General features: G+C 45.4%; 1 long non-coding RNA gene across 1 annotated transcript in view; it reads left to right on the top strand.

Moving 5' to 3' along the window:
* Positions 1-4,629: 4,629 nt before the first annotated feature.
* The window catches only part of LOC142829091 (uncharacterized), a 35,957-nt gene continuing 33,328 nt past the window's right edge, over positions 4,630-7,258 (top strand). Inside the window, exon 1 of the long non-coding RNA XR_012903333.1 lies at positions 4,630-4,743. This is a non-coding gene — a long non-coding RNA (uncharacterized LOC142829091). The remainder of the gene's footprint in view (positions 4,744-7,258) is intronic.

Genomic DNA, 7,258 nt, shown 5'->3' with positions numbered 1-7,258 from the left:
ACTCATGGTTCCAGTGATGGGTGCTGTGTGGCACAGGGCTGGCAAAGCTCTCCTCGTGCCACAAGCTCTTTCTCTTCTGCTTGCTGCTTTAAGCTCTGCAGGAGAAGTGGAGCATTAGAGTTGTCAGATGTGGCCAAGTGGCCACTAGTGTAACTGAGAGACCTCTGGAGGCCAATTATCTTGAATTAGCAGCAGCTGAGCGTCCACACTCACGCTATTTCAAAATAACAATTTTGAAATAAGTGTTATTCCCCCAAGGAAAGCAGGAGCACAGATTTCAAAATAACCAGCCAGTTATTTTGAAATAACAGGCTTGGTAGTGTGGACGCTTTGCTTGTTATTTCGAAATAACTCCCTAAAGTAGACCAGGGCTAAGAGTGCTCCTTATCTATAGATCTCAGAGTGTTTACTGATGGTGCGAGTCTCTATCCCCATTTTAAGGATGGGAAAATGTGGCTTAGAGATGTTAAATGAATTACACAGGGTCATGAGCAAATGAGGTTAGTGAAGGGAACAGAGCTCATCTCTCCTGGCTGCCAGTTCTGCATTCTAGACTGTATTTGCTCCTGGAATCTTGTGTGTGATTTGTTTTGTGCACTGGCACTCAGATCTCTCTCTGAGAACTCTGATCTGCTTTGTGTCCCAGCTTTCCACTTTGATCCCATTTTCCTTTCATGAAAAGACTGCACCTACCCCAGTGCCAGCATTATCTATGGCTGTAGCATTAGTATTATGTCATTAGTGACCAGTGTGCCACATAAGAAATGGGATATCATTCATGAATCCTCTTCTAATTTCTTCCTCAACTACTACTTTATTTGGCAAGGAGGAAAATGTCTTGGTTCAGAAACAATCCCTCTGCTTATTTGCATCCTCCACTCTCCGGCTCCTTTAAAGTACACAAACAAAGGGAAAGTTCTTTGGTCTGTATACAGTGCATGGTAAGTTTGGCAGGCAGGTTGCTGTCTGCTGATGAAGCAATGCAGATTCAGTGTTGTTTGCATTATTCACCTCAATGATAAAAAGTGCAATTTCTCTCTCTCTTTTTTTAAAGCAAGCCCCCCATCCCCTGCCACTGATGGCTTTGAACAGTGTTGGGCTCTGGTCCAAAAACTCATTAAAAAGAAAGCACAGCCAGCTATCACTTTAAAAGAGAGGAAAAATTTGCTCATCTGTCAGGAGAAAGACAAACAACGTGGCACTTGCTACTTGCTAATTTGCTCTCCCCTGGGAGCTCTGCTTCTTTTTATACAGAAGCGAGTTGAGCCCATGAAAGATGCTGAGTCAACCTCGTATTAGTTCAGACTTTCCCATCCCTTTCCCAGCACTCTGGCAAGGGACTGAACATTTTCACTTCTTACTAATGAGTGTGCCAGGCTGGCATCCCCAAGGCTTCCCTATACCAGCACAGCCGAGACAGCATAGACAATGGCCGCAGACACTTCTCACTCATTCTCCTGCCAATATGCCACAGCCATGACCTGCCACTCAACAACCAACAGCTTCTCCTTGTTTTGACCCCTGTGCTCAAATGTCATCAAAATCTCATCAAGGAAATGACAGAAATAGAAAAACAAATAGAGATGCCACGTGATTTAGAGTAGAGAGCACTGCACTGTAACTTAGGAACCCTAGTTCTGTTCCCAAATATAGCTCTGACCTTGTACAGAGTTACTTCCGTTTTCTGTGCCTCTCTTTCCCCTCCCACCCTTTCTCTGTTTTACCTAATTAGATTATAAGCTTGGTGGGGTAGGACAGAATTGCAAGGTGGGAAGAAGCCTAACTCTGAACTCCTGGGGGGACAGGGCGTTGGGCACAATGGGGCAGGACCGGGAGCAGCTAGCCTTCAGCGCTACCTAGACCACACTGTACCTCCTCCCCAGCCAGCCCTTAGCACCACCTTGATTTAGCCTTTTCCATAATAAATGAATGAGGCAGCTGAAATTTAAATGTTGACACATTTCATGGAAAAAATAAATACTTAATGCTGCAAAAACATGGAACTGGCTGGTGCAGGTTGTCATCGAGACAACAGCTTTGTAAATTTCAAAGTAGTTTAGTAGATTTCAAAACAAGATCAGGCACTTATAACAATAGCATTTAGTAGGATAAATTTGAAATGTGTGGAAAATCCTCAAGAGTCAGAGGCAACATCTAGACTGCAGGCTTCTTTCGGAAGAAGCTTTTCCAGAAGAGATCTTCCCAAAAAACTTCTTCCGAAAGAGAGCGTCCTCACTGCCAAAGTGCATCGAAAAAGTGATCTGCTTTTTCAAAAGATAGTATCCACGCTGAATAGACTCTATCTCGCATTTAAGCTGTGATTACTATGGACGGATTGACCACCGGGGCACCTGTGCTTTTCCCCCTTTCCTCTTCTTTTGAAAGAACTCCCTCTTCCCCGTCCACACACACTTTTTTTCCGAAAGAGCTCTTTTGGAAAAAGGCTTCTTCCGCATAGAAAGAGGTTTGCCAATGTCGGAAAAACCCCTCTGTTCTTTCAATTTTTTTCCGAAAGAACACGATTGCAGTGGGGACGTAAGTGAAGTTTTTTTTCGGAAAAACAGCCGTTTTTCTGAAAAAGCTCTGTAACGTAGACATAGCCAGAATGTAAACTGATCTGGGCTGGGCTACGGAAGAAATCGACTTTGTCTCCATTTTATGAGGTAGTCCTGAGAATTGTTCAGGTGCATTATTTGAGGGAAATGTGAATTGCCCTCTTTTGGAAGTATCTAGTATATGCCGCCATCATCAGACAGACAAGAAATGCTGCCCTAAGAAATACTGATTCTGAGACAGGGAAATAGAGGAACACTTAGCATTGGCCTAACCTCACTCCCCTCAGGTATGAGAGAAACCAGGGAGATGGGAAGTGGCCCATTACTGTGCCATAAATCATGTGTCTTGAATGTTTCCACTTTTCAACCATCTTCCAGGGCCTCTATCAACATTTTCTACCCAGAGAGTAGAAACCTGCGGTAAATCCAGACTGTTCTCTTGTGATGTCCTTCCCCCACTTCATATGTTAATGACTGCAGTCCTGTTACTGGTCTTTGTACCCTACCAGGGCTTGTTACTGAGTGCTCTTGGGAACTGAACAGCTTCTGATCATCCCTGAAGTGCTTTTGAAAAATCTTGTAGTGCATGGGCTGTGCTTTCAAAATGGCCTCTCTGACAAGCTGGATTAGCAGAATAAGACCTTCTGTGAAGTTTGTGGTGATAACTCTCTAACTTATTTTTTTGTTAGACACTGGCAGGGGTGTGTCTGAGTTTTCCTTGGGACTGTTGTCAACATGGAGCTGGTTCAGCCAAGGTGGTATTAAAGCCCTGGCTGCTCTAGGGTAGATCTGCAATGAATTGTATGCATCTTGGACAACCAGCTAGTGAGAGTGCATATCCAAAGTGAGGGGTGTACAATCCTACAGGCCGGGAAGCAGGACTACTAAGCTCCTGAAGGTCACTAGCAGCGGTGAAAGTAACTTAAATGTCTTACATTTACTGTCCTATTACAACCCTTCCTGGGATGGAGGGGGGGGCTCAGTGCAAGGGTTTGGGGGCACTGTGATATGACAGTATCTCTAAGAAAAATGTAAGTGTAGGGTGGAGCGTAGGGGGCGCTGGGCAAAGGGTTGGAGTGTGTGTAGTTACGTGGGTGGAAGCTCAGGGCAGGGGGTGGAGTGAGGGAGGGGCTGGAGTCAGGATCAGGAGTTGGGGGGCTCAGGGCAGGTGCTTGGGGTATGTGGAATATGCAAGGGGGACTCTTGTTCAGAAGTTTTGTTTTGCCTAGTGAAGCTTTGTTTTGACCTCTTATGCTTTAGGTAAAGTGTCTTTGGAAAGGAGCTTGTGTTCCTGGCTTTAATGTCGTATGGTTCCCTAAGCATGACAGGAGTTCAATATAGGGTTCATCATAACTGGATTCTCCCACCAGCACCTGGTGTACTGATACTCATTCAGCCCATGGAGACTAACCTATACTTCTCTTCCTCACAGCCCTTCGTAACCATTAATCCTCATGCTCTATTGTTATTTTCTTTATTACTGTATAAATGCATCATTCAATTTAATGTTTAAATAGAAGAAGACTCCTTCCATTCTCCTATCCTTAGATTGTGAGCTCTTCAAAGCAGATTTTCCAGCTATAGCTTTGTACAAACCTAGCACAATGGATTCTTGATCTGAAATGAGACTTCTATGCACTACTGTAATACCATTAAATAAAATGAAGCCCAATGTCAGGAAAATATTATTTATCCCATTTTGCAAGTTGAGGAAACTGAGGCAGAGCGGTTACATTGCTAGCCTGAGGTCCCAGAAGGAGCTGGTATCAGACCTGAGGTTAATTGCTGGCTCAGCTCCCTGAGAAGATGTTGGGGAAATAGCATCAGCTGGGACAATTATTCCAGGGAGTGGATCTTTCCACTGTGAGACACTGTGTAATCATTGCAGAAGCCAGCTCTGAGCATGTAGTGCTCTCTTGCCTTCAGTGTGCTGAGCAAGGAAGCATTTCCAGGTCTAAAGCAAGGCACAAGGGCAATGAAGGGTCACAAATGGGAAGGGAGGAAATGACTGTGCCCTTTGGCCAGCACACACATGCCTCTCTGGATCCTAGCCAGGAGCACATGCCATGGGAAACTCATGCTGACACAGAGGGTGTGGTATTGTTGCAGCTCCAGAGCAGGAAGGGTAGCTGGCTGAGACTATGATCCACAACTGAGCCTGGAAGTGTTTAGCTGCACCAGAAAGAAAGTAAGAGGCTGTTTAATGGTGGTATTGGCTATATATGGTGTGCTTTATACAAGCTGGTGGAGTAAACTGATTGGCTGGCCTACTGGTGTGTGTATAAGAGAACTCCCAGTTAAGAAATGGGTCTTTGTTATCTCTGTACTTTTGGCACTATAGTGCATTATCACACAGTCCTTGAACCTGAGTACTCATTGTTCTGTACCTAAATCATACTTCATCCAGGGATCTCCAAACTCTTTACAACACTAATCATAATGCCACTGTGGGGGGTGTACGTGAATGGGGAGGCTTTTTTCTCTCTTATTTACACCAGTTTTCTACCAGCTGAACTCCAGCAATGTCTTTGAACTGATGTAATGTGCAAAAAGAATTGGGAGCTTGCTCCCTTTATTGGCAAGCTTTGTTTGTTTGCTGCCATATCTAAGCCCTGTAAAGCACACCCAATAATGCTATCATGAGCACTTTCCATAGCTGACTCTGTAAATTGAGGCATGGGGAGATGCTGACTTCACAAAGGCTACCCAGGAAACTGGTGGCAGAGTGGAGAATAAAACCCAATAATTCTACCTCTATCTTATGCCTAAGCTAATAGAAATCCTTCTCCAAAGCAGTGAAGGGGGACATTGATCCTCAGCTGTGTTTTAGCTCCATCCCACTTTGCCCGTTACAAAGAAGGCCTACGATACAGCCTGATTTCCCCTGCTGAAAATTCTCCTCCCACAAAGGGGTTGCCTTGCTAGTGTAGGTATAATGTTCTGTGCTGCTTGTTGTCAGAGTCCTGGCATTAGGCAGGCCCAGGGGCTCTGTGATCCATCTGTGTAGGCTTTGAGTGGCCCATTGGCAGCTGTGGGAATCTTACATAGACTAGAGCAGTCTGAATGCCAGGGATCTCACCAGCCTCTGGAATACCCCAGAATTTGAGTGGCTCAAAGGCCATTTTTCCTCCCTTCTCACTGGATTATGCCTCCTGAGAGACACAGCTCATAGTCTTGGCCAGGGACTATGTTAGGGATTTTGAGCCCCATAAAGGTTTTTGTTTGTTTGTTTGTTTGTTTGTGTGTTTGTTTGTTTTTAAGACGTCATTCTATAGATTGGGTTTGGGAAGCTTGTGCTGTGCTTTGTTATGAAACTTGCTCTGCACTGAAGCACCAGTACCCAGTCAAGATCACAATTTCACACAGCCAGCTACGTAGGTGCATCAAATCTGTCTCATGTAATCTAAGCAATGTGGATTTGTTCAGTTATACTGTTTGCTAAGTACTGTGTGTGTTCCTATTTTCATTACAAATGAATTACCACTGGAAAAGCAAAGTCCTTCTCAAATCTGAACCTTACTTCATTTTTGTGTCTTAGCAAGGTGCAATACCTATTGTTTGCCTGTGAGGGAGACTACAAATACAGCCTACTTGCTGGGGAGGAGGTGTTTAAGAAAAAAGATTCAGAGTTTGAGTTTGGGAGCAAAATTTAAAATAATGAAAACAGTTAAATAAGCTTTTCCTGTAGAGTCACGAGTTCCAATCAATTCAAGTTCAGGGCTGAAGGTTCAGGATGATTCTTGCAGTATTTATTTCAAAGTGGGTTATCTCTTATTAATTTATACATCCAGATGCTCTGCCTCCAGTAGGGTCCACAGATGATAATGGACAGTGTATGCTGCCTTTAGGTGTTTGCAATCCGTGGAAGCAGCTAGCTACTTCTTGTTTTTTTGTATATATCCCAAATGCTTATGAAAGACAAAACAAGGAGGAGAGAATGTCACTCTGTGTGCTGTGCACATGCCTAGAACCTAGGATAGGTCCATTTTCCTACATATAAACATACAAACAATAATAAAACAATCCTACACTAGGACAAAGAATTGTAAAAACAAAAGTCACAGGCAGAGGTTTGTGTAGAAATATTTGTGTCTGTTGGCAGATCTATACTGTTGGCAGACCCATGGCGCCCCCAGCGGCATTTGTGTGCGCCCGCCAAGTGCTCGGGGCTGCCCTGGCCCCGGGCACGTGGCGCATGCATGGTGCCGGAGCCGGCCCGGGGCGCATGGTGCACGGTGAGCACCGGCCCCAGGAGCGCAGTGGATTGACTGCCTGCGCTCTGGGTGCGCGGCACTTGGTGGGGGTGGGGGTGGGGGGACGCCGGCCCCGGGCGCACGGCTATGGGGGGGCCCCGCCCCCGGACGTGCAAGTGTCCCCACCCTCTGGCACCCAGCAGGCAAACGGCCACACCCCCTGGTGCCCGGCAGCCTCAAATGGTTGGGGACAACTGCTATGGGACAATGATAACATAAGGTATGCTAACTCTAGGTATGTGAATACTGCAATATTGATGTATGTTAGGTGCAGTTGCCATGGGGGCTTCCTCTGTGGGGGGGAAATGCTTCTCGTTCTGGTGGAATACTGGAGTTGACGAGAGAGTGTTCAGTGGTCGATTTTAGCAGGGTCTTTACTAGACCTGATAAATCAACCCCCAAAGGATCGATTGGTACAGTGCCGATCTCTCAGTAAGTATAGACGTGCCC

This window comes from Pelodiscus sinensis, chromosome 4, assembly GCF_049634645.1.
Source record: "Pelodiscus sinensis isolate JC-2024 chromosome 4, ASM4963464v1, whole genome shotgun sequence".
Taxonomy (NCBI): domain Eukaryota; kingdom Metazoa; phylum Chordata; order Testudines; family Trionychidae; genus Pelodiscus; species Pelodiscus sinensis.
Note: the sequence above shows the minus strand (reverse complement) of the source record. Positions and strands in the feature narration are given on the sequence as shown.